This window comes from Pseudophryne corroboree, unplaced genomic scaffold (genome assembly GCF_028390025.1).
Source record: "Pseudophryne corroboree isolate aPseCor3 unplaced genomic scaffold, aPseCor3.hap2 scaffold_515, whole genome shotgun sequence".
In the NCBI taxonomy this organism is placed as follows: domain Eukaryota; kingdom Metazoa; phylum Chordata; class Amphibia; order Anura; family Myobatrachidae; genus Pseudophryne; species Pseudophryne corroboree.
The window spans coordinates 82,513-99,322 of NW_026970118.1; positions in this window are offsets into that span (position 1 = coordinate 82,513).

The window sequence follows — 16,810 nt, forward strand, 5'->3', positions numbered from 1 at the left end:
AAAGCTGCATTGTACTTTTGCATTTTTCTCCCAAACGAAAGACACTAGAATGAAAAATTTAAAGCCTCCTGTTAGTGCTTCATCTACACGTAATAGCCCTGAATTTTCCAATGCCTATCTCTTTGCAAAAGAGAGATATCGGCAAGGAAATGCTGTATTGTACCTTTGCATTTTTCTCCCAAACGAAAGACACTAGAATGAAAATTTTAAAGCCTCCTGTTAGTGCTTCATCTACACGTTATAGCCCTGCATTTTCCAATGCCTATCTCTTTGCAAAAGAGAGATATCGGCAAGGAAAAGCTGCATTGTACTTTTGCATTTTTCTCCCAAACGAAAGACACTAGAATGAAAATTTTAAAGCCTCCTGTTAGTGCTTCATCTACACGTTATAGCCCTGAATTTTCCAATTCCTATCTCTTTGCAAAAGAGAGATATCGGCAAGGAAAAGCTGTATTGTACCTTTGCATTTTTCTCCCAAACGAAGGACACTAGAATGAAAATTTTAAAGCCTCCTATTAGTGCTTCATCTACACGTTATAGCCCTGAATTTTCCAATGCCTATCTCTTTGCAAAAGAGAGATATCGGCAAGGAAAAGCTGTATTGTACCTTTGCATTTTTCTCCCAAACGAAGGACACTAGAATGAAAATTTTAAAGCCTCCTATTAGTGCTTCATCTACACGTTATAGCCCTGAATTTTCCAATGCCTATCTCTTTGCAAAAGAGAGATATCGGCAAGGAAAAGCTGTATTGCACCTTTGCATTTTTCTCCCAAACGAAGGACACTAGAATGAAAATTTTAAAGCCTCCTGTTAGTGCTTAATCTACACGTTATAGCCCTGAATTTTCCAATGCCTATCTCTTTGCAAAAGAGAGATATCGGCAAGGAAATGCTGTATTGTACCTTTGCATTTTTCTCCCAAACGAAAGACACTAGAATGAAAATTTTAAAGCCTCCTGTTAGTGCTTCATCTACACGTTATAGCCCTGCATTTTCCAATGCCTATCTCTTTGCAAAAGAGAGATATCGGCAAGGAAAAGCTGCATTGTACTTTTGCATTTTTCTCCCAAACGAAAGACACTAGAATGAAAATTTTAAAGCCTCCTGTTAGTGCTTCATCTACACGTAATAGCCCTGAATTTTCCAATGCCTATCTCTTTGCAAAAGAGAGATATCGGCAAGGAAATGCTGTATTGTACCTTTGCATTTTTCTCCCAAACGAAAGACACTAGAATGAAAATTTTAAAGCCTCCTGTTAGTGCTTCATCTACACGTTATAGCCCTGCATTTTCCAATGCCTATCTCTTTGCAAAAGAGAGATATCGGCAAGGAAAAGCTGCATTGTACTTTTGCATTTTTCTCCCAAACGAAAGACACTAGAATGAAAATTTTAAAGCCTCCTGTTAGTGCTTCATCTACACGTTATAGCCCTGAATTTTCCAATGCCTATCTCTTTGCAAAAGAGAGATATCGGCAAGGAAAAGCTGTATTGTACCTTTGCATTTTTCTCCCAAACGAAGGACACTAGAATAAAAATTTTAAAGCCTCCTGTTAGTGCTTCATCTACACGTTATAGCCCTGAATTTTCCAATGCCTATCTCTTTGCAAAAGAGAGATATCGGCAAGGAAAAGCTGTATTGTACCTTTGCATTTTTCTCCCAAACGAAGGACACTAGAATGAAAATTTTAAAGCCTCCTGTTAATGCTTCATCTACACGTTATAGCCCTGAATTTTCCAATGCCTATCTCTTTGCAAAAGAGAGATATCGGCAAGGAAAAGCTGTATTGTACCTTTGCATTTTTCTCCCAAACGAAAGACACTAGAATGAAAATTTTAAAGCCTCCTGTTAGTGCTTCATCTACTTGTTATAGCCCTGAATTTTCCAATGCCTATCTCTTTGTTATCATGCTGTTAACTGGGTTCAGATCACAAGTTGTACGGTGTGATTGGTGTGGCTGGTATGAGTCTTACCCGGGATTCAAAATCCTTCCTTATTGTGTACGCTCGTCCGGGCACAGTATCCTAACTGAGGCTTGGAGGAGGGTCATAGGGGGAGGAGCCAGTGCACACCAGCTAGTCCTAAAGCTTTTACTTTGTGCCCAGTCTCCTGCGGAGCCGCTATTCCCCATGGTCCTTTCGGAGTCCCCAGCATCCACTACGGACTATGAGAAATAGAATTATCGGTAAGTAAATTCTTATTTTCTGGACTGTGTCCAGGATCATCCTTAGGAATAGAAGACGTGTCGTCGGGATCAGCTGCGATTTTGGAATATTAAGAATCCAACCGTGCTGCCGCAACACTACCTGAGATAGTGCTACCCCGACTACCAACTGTTCCCTGGATCTTGCCCTTATCCGGAGATCGTCCAAGTAAGGGATAATTAAAACTCCCTTCCTTCGAAGGAGTATCATCATTTCGGCCATTACTTTGGTAAAGACCCGGGGTGCCGTGGACAAACCAAACGGCAGCGTCTGAAACTGATAGTGACAGTTCTGTACCACAAACCTGAGGTACCCTTGGTGAGAAGGGTAATTTGGGACATGGAGATAAGCATCCTTGATGTCCAGAGACACCATATAATCCCCTTCTTCCCGGTTTGCCATCACCGCTCTGAGTGACTCCATCTTGAATTTGAACCTTTGTATGTAAGTGTTCAAGGATTTCAGATTTAAATTAGGTCTCACCGAGCCGTCCGGCTTCGGTACCACAAACAGCGTGGAATAATACCCCTTTCCCTGTTGTAGGAGGGGTACCTTGATTATCACCTGCTGGGAATACAGCTTGTGAATGGCTTCCCATACCGCCTCCCTGTCGGAGGGAGACGTCGGTAAAGCAGACTTTAGGAAAACGGCGAAGGGGAGACGTCTCGAATTCCAATTTGTACCCCTGAGATACCACCTGAAGGATCCAGGGGTCCACCTGTGAGTGAGCCCACTGCACGCTGAAATTTATGAGACGGGCCCACACCGTTTCTGTTCCTGGGAACTGGCTGTTTGCTGCAGCCTTTTTCCTCTCCCTCTGCCACGGGGCAGAAATGAGGAGCCTTTTGCCCGCTTGCCCTTATGGGGCCCAAAGGACTGCGCCTGATAATACGGCGTCTTCTTATGTTGAGAGGCTACCTGGGGTAAAAATGTGGATTTCCCAGCCGTTGCCGTGGCCACCAGGTCTGTTAGACCTACCCCAAATAACTCCTCCCTTTTATAAGGCGATACTTCCATATGCCTTTTGGAATCAGCATCACCTGACCACTGTCTTGTCCATAACCCTCTTCTGGCAGAAATGGACAGCGCACTTACTCTTGATGCCAGTCGGCAAATATCCCTCTGTGCATATATAGAAAGCATATTTTAAATGCTCTATAGTCAGTAATATACTGTCCCTATCTAGGGTATCAATATTGTCAGTCAGGGAATCCGACCAAGCCACCCCAGCACTGCACATCCAGGCTGAGGCGATTGCTGGTCGCAGTATCACACCCGTGTGAGTGTATATACATTTTAGGATATTTTACTGCTTTCTGTCAGCAGGTTCCTTAAGGGCGGCCGTATCCGGGGACGGTAGTGCCACCTGTTTAGACAAGCGTGTGAGCGCTTTATTCACCCTAGGGGGTGTTTCCCAATGTGCCCTATCCTCTGGCGGGAAGGGGTATGATGCTAATAACTTTTTAGGAATTAACAGTTTTTATCGGGGGAAACCCACGCATCATCACACACTTCATTTAATTCCTCAGATGCAGGAAAAACTACAGGCAGTTTTTTCTCACCCAACATAATACCCTTTTTAGTGGTACTGGTATTATCAGAAATGTGTAAAAACATTTTCCATAGCCTCAATCATGTAACGTGTGGCCCTACTGGAAGTCACATTCGTCTCTTAATCGTCGACACTGGAATCAGTATCCGTGTCGGCGTCTGTATCTGCCATCTGCGGTAACGGGCGTTTTAGAGCCCCTGATGGCTTTTGAGACACCTGGACAGGCACAGGCTGAGTAGCCGGCTGTCTCATGTCATCAATCTTTTGTAAAGAGCTGACACTGTCACGTAATTCCTTCCATAAGCTCAGCCACTCAGGTGTTGACTCCCTAGGGGGTGACAACTCCATTACAGGCAATTGCTCCGCCTCCACACCATTTTCCTCCTCATACATGTCGACACAATCGCACCGACACACAGCACACACACAGGGAATGCTCTGATAGAGGACAGGACCCCACTAGCCCTTTGGGGAGACAGAGGGAGAGTATGCCAGCACACACCAGAGCGCTAATAATATATATACAGGGATAACCTTATATAAGTGTTTTTCCCCTTATAGCTGCTGTATTGTTATACTACGCCTAATTAGTGCCCCCCTCTCTTTTTTAACCCCTTTCTGTAGTGTAGTAACTGCAGGGGAGAGCCAGGGAGCTTCCCTCCAACGGAGCTGTGAGAGAAAATGGCGCCAGTGTGCTGAGGAGATAGGCTCCGCCCCCTTCTCGGCGGCCTTTTCTCCCGTTTTTCTGTGGAATCTGGCAGGGGTTAAAATTCATCCATATAGCCCTGGGGGCTATATGTGATGTATTTTCGCCAGCCAAGGTGTTTCTATTGCTGCTCAGGGCGCCCCCCCCTAGCGCCCTGCACCCTCAGTGACCGAAGTGTGAAGTGTGCTGAGGAGCAATGGCGCACAGCTGCAGTGCTGTGCGCTACCTTGGTGAAGACAGGATGTCTTCAGCCGCCGATTTTCCGGACCTCTTCTTGCTTCTGGCTCTGTAAGGGGGCCGGCGGCGCGGCTCTGGGACCGAGCTCCGAGGCTGGGCCTGTGTTCGGTCCCTCTGGAGCTAATGGTGTCCAGTAGCCTAAGAAGCCCAATCCACTCTGCACGCAGGTGAGTTCGCTTCTTCTCCCCTTAGTCCCTCGATGCAGTGAGCCTGTTGCCAGCAGGTCTCACTGAAAATAAAAAACCTAAAACTAAACTTTCACTAAGAAGCTCAGGAGAGCCCCTAGTGTGCACCCTTCTCGGCCGGGCACAAAAATCTAACTGAGGCTTGGAGGATTGTCATAGGGGGAGGAGCCAGTGCACACCAGGTAGTCCTAAAGCTTTACTTTTGTGCCCAGTCTCCAGCGGAGCCGCTAATCCCCATGGTCCTTATGGAGTTCCCAGCATCCACTAGGACGTCAGAGAAACACTGATAGAGTACATTATATTTATGAATTAATTGCTTCCAGATTCTGCAGCAGCATCATCAGCACCACCAGTGTTACTCACAGTCACTTCACACTGACTGCTGCACAACACATCACTTAATTTCCGGGCCGCCCGCCACCTGGTGAAGAGACATGGGAGATGAAGGACCAGCAGTGCCACGTTGAGCGGAAGTATTGTGAATTAGTTACCCACACACTCCTTGTGACACCTGCTCCCCGTCTGCCCTCCCACCCGCCGCCTGCCGTCCGGAACCCGCACTGACAAGTAAGTCTCAGCAGAATGTGTCTGCCAGCAGCTCCCAGTCCCTCCTAGAGGAACACTGCCAGTGGTGTGGCGGCCGCGGCACACTAGGACTGAGAGACCGCAGCAGGAGGAAAGCACAGGTGGGCGGGAGGAGAGCATGGGCGGACATCACCATGTCACATTGCAAGGTGACGCCAGTCCCCCCAGTGAGGCCGCCGACGAATGCACTCAGCATAGTATTAGCAGCAGGCAGAGGGGGGTCGGGTGCAGCGGTGGTGGGAGGTACGGAAATGAGCTGCAGGCTAGGCTCCACCGATCACACACTCAGCGATCACTGTGCTACAGCAAGCGTGGCGTGCAGCGGTGCTGGACATTAGGGAGTGCCTGTGCGCACCAGGCACCCCCTGTACGCACGCCTATGCGCTACCACCACCCATATGCCACACTACATCACTATGCTACAGCCCTCCCATATGCTGCACTTCATAATTACACTATACCCCCCATACAACATACTACATCACCACACTACACTACTCACAATAAAATTAAAACATCCCAGTTCCTCATTCTTAATGAGCTCACGTGAGTTCTCTCCCCAACGGAGCTCCAGACCAAGTAACAATGAAGACACCAGCAGCGTGTAGGGGGCAGGCCTGGTCCACTTGTCAGGAGAGAGCAGTCACAGGAGGGTAAGAAGGGGGCGGGGCCTAGTCCTACAGACGGGAGAGAGCACAGACAGGAGAGAGCATGGTACAGGGGTAGAAGGGGACGGAGCCTATTCTTACACGCTTTCAAAATTCGACTTTAAAATTCGACATTTGACAAATTCGACTTTTCTGCAATGGTACAAATGCGGCAATTCGACAAAAGTATATTCAATTGAAGTTTGTAAATTCGACAACAGTGCTTTTAAACAGTAAATTCGTCATTTTCAATCCGCCACAATTTGCTGGCGGAATCTAATAAAAAAAATTTAAAAACATGTTTTTTTTTTGCAGTTTTTTTTTTTTGGTAATAGCATATCTATTTATATTAGAAGGGATTAGGTACTTGGTTTGTCTTTTTTGGAGGCACAAGTATTATTTATATATTTTTTAAAATATTATTTATTTTTTAAATGGAATGTGAAAAACCCGAAAAAAAATTGCGTGGGTCCCCCCTCCAAAGCATAACCAGCCTCGGGCTCTTCGAGCCGGTCCTGGTTCTAAAAATCTGGGGGAAAAACGGACAGGGGATCCCCCGTATTTTTAAAACCAGCACCGGGCTCTGCGCCTGGTGCTGGTGCAAAAAATACGGGGAACAAAAAGAGTAGGGGTCCCCCGTATTTTTTACACCAGCATCGGGCTCCACTAGCTGGACAGATAATGCCACAGCCGGGGGTCACTTTTATACAGTGCCCTGCGGCCGTGGCATTAAATATCCAACTAGTCACCCCTGGCCGGGGTACCCTTGGGGAGTGGGGACCCCTTCAATCAAGGGGTCCCCCCCAGCCACCCAAGGGCCAGGGGTGAAGCCCGAGGCTGTCCCCCCCATCCAAGGGCTGCGGATGGGAGGCTGATAGCCTTGAGAAAATTTAAATAATATTGTTTTTTCTAGTAGTACTACAAGTCCCAGCAAGCCTCCCCCGCAAGCTGGTACTTGGAGAACCACAAGTACCAGCATGCAGGAGAAAAACGGGCCCGCTGGTACCTGTAGTTCTACTGGGGAAAAAATACCCAAATAAAAACAGGACACAGACACCGTAAAAATTTAACTTTATTTCCCACCTGCCGACACACCCATACTTACCTATGTTGACATGAAGCAGTCGGTCCTCTTCTCCAAGTAGAATCCACGGGTACCTGAAAATAAAAGATAATTATACTCACCTGATCCAGGTTCCAGATTAAATCCACGTACTTGGCAAAACAACAAACCGAACACCCGGACCAGACGGACTGAAAGGGGTCCCATGTTTACACATGGGATCCCTTTCCACGAATGCAGACATCCGAATCTCGCGAGAATCCGACAGCGGGATGATGACGTTCGTGCGCGCTCGGGCTAGCCGAGCAAGGCGGGAAGGTTCGAACCTGCCTCGGACCCGTGTAAAATGGGTGAAGTTCGGGGGGTTCGGATTCCGACGAACCGAACCCACTCATCACTAGTATTTACGTGAGTGTCAGGTGCCGTGCGCGTACATACGTGTCAGTGCCGTGCGTGTACGTACGTGTGTGTCAAGTGTCGTGCGTGTACGTGTGTGTGTGTGTGTCAGGTGGCGCGTACCTACATGTGTGTATGTCAGGTGCTGTGCATGTGTGTACGTACAGGCGTGTGTCAGGTGCCGCGCGTGTACGTACGTGTGTGTGTGTGCCAGGAGCCGCGCGTGTACATGCGTGTGGGTGTCAGGAGCCGTGCGTATACGTACATACGTGTAGGTGTCAGGTGCCGTGCGTATACGTATATACGTGTGTGTGTCAGGAGCCGCGCGTGTTCGTACATGTGTGTGTGTGTCAGGAGCCACGCGTGTGTGTGTGTGTGTCAGGAGCCGCGCGTGTTCGTACATGTGTGTCAGGTGCCGCACGTGTATGTGTGTGTGTGTGTTAAATTCCGCGTGTGTACGTACGTATGTGTGTGCCTGGAGCCGCGCGTGTACATACATGTGTGTGTGTCAGGTGCTGTACGTGTATGTGTGTGTCTCAGGTGCTGCACGTGTATATGTGTGTATCTCAGGTGCTGCATTTGTATGCGTCAGCTGCCACGTGGGTGTCAGGTGTTGAGCGTGTATGTGTTTGTGTCGCATCTGTATGTGTGTGACTGTCAGGTGCTGCACGTGTATGTGTGTGTCAGGTGCTGCATGTATATATGTGTGTGTTAGGTGCTGTTCATGTATGTGGGAGTGGCAGGTGCTACATGTGTATATATGTGTGAGTGGCAGGTGCTGCGTGTGTATACGAGTGTGTGTGAGGTGCTGCGAGTGTATGTGTGTGTTAGGTGCTCTGAGTGTATATGATTGTGTGTCAGGTGCTGTGCGTGTGTGCGTTAAATGCCACATGTATGTATGTGTGTCAGGTGCTGCGTGTGTGTGTGGGTGTGTCAGGTGCTGCATGTCTGTGTGTGTGGGTGTGTCAGGTGCTGCATGTGTGTGTGTGTGTGTGTCTGTCAGGTGCTGCATGTGTGTGTCAGGTGCTGCATGTCTGCGTGTGTGTCAGGCGCTGCATGTCTGTGTCAGGTGCTGCGTGTGTGTGTGTGTGTGTGTGTGTGTGTCAGGTGCTGTGTGTGTGTGTGTGTGTGTGTGTGTCAGGTGCTGCGTGTCTGCGTGTGTGTGTCAGGTGCTGCGTGTCTGCGTGTGTGTGTCAGGTGCTGCGTGTGTGTGTGTGTGTGTGTGTCAGGTGCTGCGTGTCTGCGTGTGTGTGTCAGGTGCTGCATGTCTGCGTGTGTGTGTGTCAGGCGCTGCATGTCTGTGTGTCAGGTGCTGCGTGTGTGTGTGTCAGGTGCTGTGTGTGTGTGTCAGGTGCTACGTGCCGTGTGCGTGTGTCAGGTGCGTGAGTGTGCGTGTGTCAGGTGCGTGAGTGTGTGTGTCAGGTGCGTGAGTGTGTGTGTGTCAGGCGCTGCGTGTCTGTGTGTGTCAGGCGCTGCGTGTCTGTGTGTGTAAGGCGCTGCGTGTGAGTGTGTGCGTGTGTGTCAGGTCCGTGTGAGTGTCAGGTGCTGCGTCTGTGTGTGTGTGTCAGGTGCTGCGTGTGTGCGTGTGTGTCAGGCGCTGCGTGTGCGTGTGTCAGGCGCTGCAGGGAGGGCGGGGGGGACGGACAGCAGGGAGGGCGGGGGGGGGACGGACACACAGCAGGGAGGGCGGGGGGAGAACGGACACACAGCAGAGAGGAGGAGGGGGGGTGGCCGGACACAGCGGGAGGAGGGGGGGTGGCCGGACACAGCGGGAGGAGGGGGGTGGCCGGACACAGCGGGAGGAGGGGGGGTGGCCGGACACAGCGGGAGGAGAGGGGGTGGCCGGACACAGCGGGAGGGGGGGGTGGCCGGACACAGCGGGAGGGGGGGGTGGCCGGACACAGCGGGAGGGGGGGGTGGACGGACACAGCGGGAGGGGGGGTGGCCGGACACAGCGGGAGGGGGGGGGTGGCCGGACACAGCGGGAGGAGGGGAGGGTGGCCGGACACAGCGGGAGGGGGGGGTGGCCAGACACAGCGGGAGGGGGGGGTGGCCGGACACAGCGGGAGGGGGGGGGGTGGCCGGACACAGCGGGAGGGGGGGTGGACGGACACAGCGAGAGGGAGGGGTGGCCGGACACAGCGGGAGGGGGGGGTGGCCGGACACAGCGGGAGGAGGGGAGGGTGGCCGGACACAGCGGGAGGAGGGGAGGGTGGCCGGACACACAGCAGGGAGGGCGCGGGGGGGAACACACTGCAGGGAGGAGGGGGGGGACACACAGCAGGGAGGGCAAGGGGGGGGCGACGGACACACAGCAGGGGGGGGGGGAGGGAGACGGACACACAGCAGGGAGGGCGAGAGGGGGAGGGGGGGTGACTGGTGACCATAGAGACCTTGATAAATACCGCATACTGCACGGAGGGAGGGCCGGACACAGCGGGAGGAGGAGGAGGGAGGAGTGGCCGGACACAGCTGCCCGAGGCGCCTCCTACTGCCAGCCGCACTACAGACGCGGGGAGGAGACGCAGGCAGCCACCAGGGAAGGTCCGGCGGGCGGCCGGGCACACAGCGGGCGAGCGGGCGGGCGAGCGGGCGGGCGGGAGGGGAGGGTGGCCGGGCGGGCGGGAGGGGAGGGTGGCCGGACACACGGGGGAGAAGTGGAAGCTGGGTACACAGCGGTGGGCTGCCTGACAGAACTCACCCAGTGCTACGCAGCTCCGGCGATCTCCTCCCGCTTCATGGACCTCAATGAACTCACACGCCGGGAACCGCTGGCTGTCCTCCTGCAGCTCCACGTGACTCCTTCCCGCTCTGTCTCCTCGTGCCCAACTGCCAGAGCTACTCTCTGTACACCCCCTGCTGGCGGTCACTGCGCAGGCGCAACAAATTGAAATGCCCTATCTCTATAATGGGGCATATTTCTCTTAATTAAAAAAACCCTATAACTTTCTGAAAAACCACAACCCCAAAAGGCACTACACTGGGGCATACTCTATCTAGTAAAACAAACCCCAAGTCTTAATTCGTCCTCTATCCTGACTTATGCCTTCCCAAAAAAATCTTCATTCACTCTATGGGAAAACGTTGTCAAAAAGCCACAGAGGGAGTGGCAGAAAAAAACTGACAGTTGGAAATTTAGCTTACTCCCAATTCCTCATTTTTTATTATTTTGCCCTGAAATTTGTCCTGCAGCAGCGGGTGACGATTCTACGCGTCCATACCAAATTTCAGCTCAGTACGTCCAATCAGTTTTGAGGTGTAGCCCCTCAAACACCATGCCCCCATCTCAGAAGTTCCCTATGGGAGAATTCCGTTTGTTCGATTCAGCCTTAATATAAGGGCACGACCGTGCCCTTATAATTGACTGTATTGTTTTCTTTCAAAAATCCACTTAATTTTCTTTACCCGATTATTAAAATGGTAATTGACAAAAACAAACTACATTGTCACCAGAAGAGCAATACAAAATGTACAAGTGATATATTAAAATCATCTTTCCAGCTTGAATTTCAATGATGCATTGGGGCAACGATTTTGTGAGAAACATCTTCACCCTTAAATAAAGATTTTCTTAATTCCTTACCTGTGTGCTAATTAGATATCACCTTGTTTTCACATTAAACAGACTTCCACATGAGAAAACAGCAAAGATGCAGTGGCGTTAATGTTTCCTGGTGTCAACCTGTATTATTTCCGTAGATATTGAAATGAGGATGCATCTTGCTGCCTTTCCAATGAAGCAAGTTTAATTTAGTAATAGGTGAAAAACCATCCCTACAAAGATGTTAATCAGATACTTGGCTTTGTGGACACTTTTCAGAGAACAAATTTGTTATCATAAAAATAAAGCCAGAAAATGAAGAGCTGTTTAATCACTCAATTGGATTTTTCTGCCAGCATTTTTCTTTTTCTCTGCAACCCACTGCTAAATTGTGCTTCCTAGCTGTTTTTTTATAAAATCACTTAATCAAATCTAACTCTGATTACATCAGAGAAGGCCAGGTACCCTACACCATAAGAGGGGGTTTGCAATTTTGACTTGTCTACTTAAATATCACCAAAATCTGATCACAAGGTCAATTACGTCCCTGGGTGGGATTGAACCACCAACCTTTTGATTAATAGCTGAACACACTAACCGATTTCGCCACAGAGACACTTTGCAAAAACTATATACTGACAAAGACTAATAAGCATTCATCTAGAACGTTTCCTAGAAAAACTTTAAAAAGTCAATAATCTGGAGAGTTTTTGTAAGATGTTTCTTCCAGCAACCAATGAAGAAACACATTGGTACTTTCGCATGATGAGTGAGTGCTTCAGGATCTCTTGCACTTACATGTGCAGCAGAGTACTGCAATGGAAGCATGCTGGGCCCATAACCCAGAGGTAGGCAGATTGAAACTATCCTTTGCTATATGCATTTTTTTTTGTTCATTAAAGTAATCCAAAACTGGGATTGATATTTTAGCTTTTATTTTTACTTAAAGTACAATAACTTTTACCATTTTAATTTGTTTTAATAGTATATTGACAGTATTGTTTTCTTTCAAAAATCCACTTAATTTTCTTTACCCTATTATTAAAATGGTAATTGACAAAAACAAACTACATTGTCACCAGAAGAGCAATACAAAATGTACAAGTGATATATTAAAATCATCTTTCCAGCTTGAATTTCAATGATGCATTGGGGCAACGATTTTGTGAGAAACATCTTCACCCTTAAATAAAGATTTTCTTAATTCCTTACCTGTGTGCTAATTAGATATCACCTTGTTTTCACATTAAACAGACTTCCACATGAGAAAGCAGCAAGGATGCAGTGGCGTTAATGTTTCCTGGTGTCAACCTGTATTATTTCAGTAGATATTGAAATGAGGATGCATCTTGCTGCCTTTCCAATGAAGCAAGTTTAATTTAGTAATAGGTGAAAAACCATCCCTACAAATATGTTAATCAGATACTTGGCTTTGTGGACACTTTTCAGAGAACAAATTAGTTAGCATAAAAATAAAGCCAGAAAATGAAGAGCTGTTTAATCACTCAATTGGATTTTTCTGCCAGCATATTTCTTTTTCTCTGCAACCCACTGCTAAATTGTGCTTCCTAGCTGTTTTTATAAAATCACTGAATCAAATCTAACTCTGATTACATCAGAGAAGGCCAGGTACCCTACACCATAACAGGGGGTTTGAAATTTTGACTTGTCTACTTAAAGATCACCAAAATCTGATAACAAGGTCAATTAAGTCCCTGGGTGGAATTGAACCACCAACCTTTTGGTTAATAGCCTTACACACTAACTGATTGCGCCACAGCAACACTTTGCAAAAGTAGATACTGACAAAGGCTAATAAGCATTCATCTAGAACGATTCCTAGAAACATTTTAAAAAGTCAATAATGTGGAGAGTTTTTGTAAGATGTTTCTTCCATCAACCAATGAAGAAACACATTGGTACTTTCCCATGATGAGTGAGTGCTTCAGGATCTCTTGCACTTACATGTGCAGCAGAGTACTGTAATGGAAGCATGCTGGGTCCATAACCCAGAGGTAGGCAGATTGAAACTATCCTCTGCTATATGCATTTTTTTTTGTTAATTAAAGTAATCCAAAACTGGGATTGATATTTTTGCTCTTTTATTTTTACTTAAAGTACAATAACTTTTACCATTTTAATTTGTTTTAATAGTATATTGACAGTATTGTTTTCTTTCAAAAATCCAATTAATTTTCTTTACCCGATTATTAAAATGGTAATTGACAAAAGCAAACTACATTGTCACCAGAAGAGCAATACAAAATGTACAAGTGATATATTAAAATCATCTTTCCAGCTTGAATTTTAATGATGCATTGGGGCAACGATTTTGTGAGAAACATCTTCACCCTTAAATAAAGATTTTCTTAATTCCTTACCTGTGTGCTAATTAGATATCTCCTTGTTTTCACATTAAACAGACTTCCACATGAGAAAGCAGCAAGGATGCAGTGGCGTTGATGTTTCCTGGTGTCAACCTGTATTATTTCAGTAGATATTGAAATGAGGATGCATCTTGCTGCCTTTCCAATGAAGCAAGTTTAATTTAGTAATAGGTGAAAAACCATCCCTACAAAGATGTTAATCAGATACTTGGCTTTGTGGACACTTTTCAGAGAACAAATTTGTTAGCATAAAAATAAAGCCAGAAAATGAAGAGCTGTTTAATCACTCAATTGGATTTTTTTGCCAGCATATTTCTTTTTCTCTGCAACCCACTGCTAAATTGTGCTTCCTAGCTGTTTTTATAAAATCACTGAATCAAATCTAATTCTGATTACATCAGAGAAGGCCAGGTACCCTACACCATAACAGGGGTATTCGAAATTTTGACTTGTCTACTTAAAGATCAACAAAATCTGATAACAAGGTCAATTACGTCCCTGGGTGGGATTGAACCACCAACCTTTTGGTTAATTGCCGTACACACTAACTGATTGCGCCACAGCGATACTTTTCAAAAGTACATACTGACAAAGGCTAATAAGCATTCATCTAGAACGTTTCCTATAAAAACTTTAAATAGTCAATAATCTGGAGAGTTTTTGTAAGATGTTTCTTCCATCAACCAATGAAGAAACACATTGGTACTTTCCCATGATGAGTGAGTGCTTCAGGATCTCTTGCACTTACATGTGCAGCAGAGTACTGTAATGGAAGCATGCTGGGTCCATAACCCAGAGGTAGGCAGATTGAAACTATCCTCTGCTATATGCATTTTTTTTTGTTAATTAAAGTAATCCAAAACTGGGATTGACATTTTTGCTCTTTTATTTTTACTTAAAGTACAATAACTTTTACCATTTTAATTTGTTTTAATAGTATATTGACAGTATTGTTTTCTTTCAAAAATCCAATTAATTTTCTTTACCCGATTATTAAAATGGTAATTGACAAAAACAAACTACATTGTCACCAGAAGAGCAATACAAAATGTACAAGTGATATATTAAAATCATCTTTCCAGCTTGAATTTCAATGATGCATTGGGGCAACGATTTTGTGAGAAACATCTTCACCCTTAAATAAAGATTTTCTTAATTCCTTACCTGTGTGCTAATTAGATATCACCTTGTTTTCACATTAAACAGACTTCCACATGAGAAAACAGCAAAGATGCAGTGGCGTTAATGTTTCCTGGTGTCAACCTGTATTATTTCCGTAGATATTGAAATGAGGATGCATCTTGCTGCCTTTCCAATGAAGCATGTTTAATTTAGTAATAGGTGAAAAACCATCCCTACAAAGATGTTAATCAGATACTTGGCTTTGTGGACACTTTTCAGAGAACAAATTTGTTATCATAAAAATAAAGCCAGAAAATGAAGAGCTGTTTAATCACTCAATTGGATTTTTCTGCCAGCATTTTTCTTTTTCTCTGCAACCCACTGCTAAATTGTGCTTCCTAGCTGTTTTTTTATAAAATCACTTAATCAAATCTAACTCTGATTACATCAGAGAAGGCCAGGTACCCTACACCATAAGAGGGGGTTTGCAATTTTGACTTGTCTACTTAAATATCACCAAAATCTGATCACAAGGTCAATTACGTCCCTGGGTGGGATTGAACCACCAACCTTTTGATTAATAGCTGAACACACTAACCGATTGCGCCACAGAGACACTTTGCAAAAAGTACATACTGACAAAGACTAATAAGCATTCATCTAGAACGTTTCCTAGAAAAACTTTAAAAAGTCAATAATCTGGAGAGTTTTTGTAAGATGTTTCTTCCAGCAACCAATGAAGAAACACATTGGTACTTTCGCATGATGAGTGAGTGCTTCAGGATCTCTTGCACTTACATGTGTAGCAGAGTACTGCACTGGAAGCATGCTGGGCCCATAACCCAGAGGTAGGCAGATTGAAACTATCCTTTGCTATATGCATTTTTTTTTGTTCATTAAAGTAATCCAAAACTGGGATTGATATTTTAGCTTTTATTTTTACTTAAAGTACAATAACTTTTACCATTTTAATTTGTTTTAATAGTATATTGACAGTATTGTTTTCTTTCAAAAATCCAATTAATTTTCTTTACCCGATTATTAAAATGGTAATTGACAAAAACAAACTACATTGTCACCAGAAGAGCAATACAAAATGTACAAGTGATATATTAAAATCATCTTTCCAGCTTGAATTTCAATGATGCATTGGGGCAACGATTTTGTGAGAAACATCTTCACCCTTAAATAAAGATTTTCTTAATTCCTTACCTGTGTGCTAATTAGATATCACCTTGTTTTCACATTAAACAGACTTCCACATGAGAAAACAGCAAAGATGCAGTGGCTTGGATTTTTGAAAGAAAACAATACTGTCAATATACTATTAAAACAAATTAAAATGGTAAAAGTTATTGTACTTTAAGTAAAAATAAAAGCTAAAATATCAATCCCAGTTATGAATTACTTTAATGTACAAAAAAATAATGCATATAGCAAAGGATAGTTTCAATCTGCCTACCTCTGGGTTATGGGCCCAGCATGCTTCCATTGCAGTACTCTGCTGCACATGTAAGTGCAAGAGATCCTGAAGCACTCACTCATCATGCGAAAGTACCAATGTGTTTCTTCATTGGTTGCTGGAAGAAACATCTTACAAAAACTCTCCAGATTATTGACTTTTTAAAGTTTTTCTAGGAAACGTTCTAGATGAATGCTTATTAGTCTTTGTCAGTATGTATTTTCTGCAAAGTGTCTCTGTGGCGCAATCGGTTAGTGTGTTCAGCTATTTATCAAAAGGTTGGTGGTTCAATCCCACCCAGGGACGTAATTGACCTTGTGATCAGATGTTGGTGATATTTAAGTAGACAAGTCAAAATTGCAAACCCCCTCTTATGGTGTAGGGTACCTGGCCTTCTCTGATGTAATCAGAGTTAGATTTGATTAAGTGATTTTATAAAAAAAACAGCTAGGAAGCACAATTTAGCAGTGGGTTGCAGAGAAAAAGAAAAATGCTGGCAGAAAAATCCAATTGAGTGATTAAACAGCTCTTCATTTTCTGGCTTTATTTTTATGCTAACAAATTTGTTCTCAGAAAAGTGTCCACAAAGCCAAGTATCTGATTAACATCTTTGTAGGGATGGTTTTTCACCTATTACTAAATTAAACTTGCTTCATTGGAAAGGCAGCAAGATGCATCCTCATTTCAATATCTACGGAAATAATACAGGTTGACACCAGGAAAC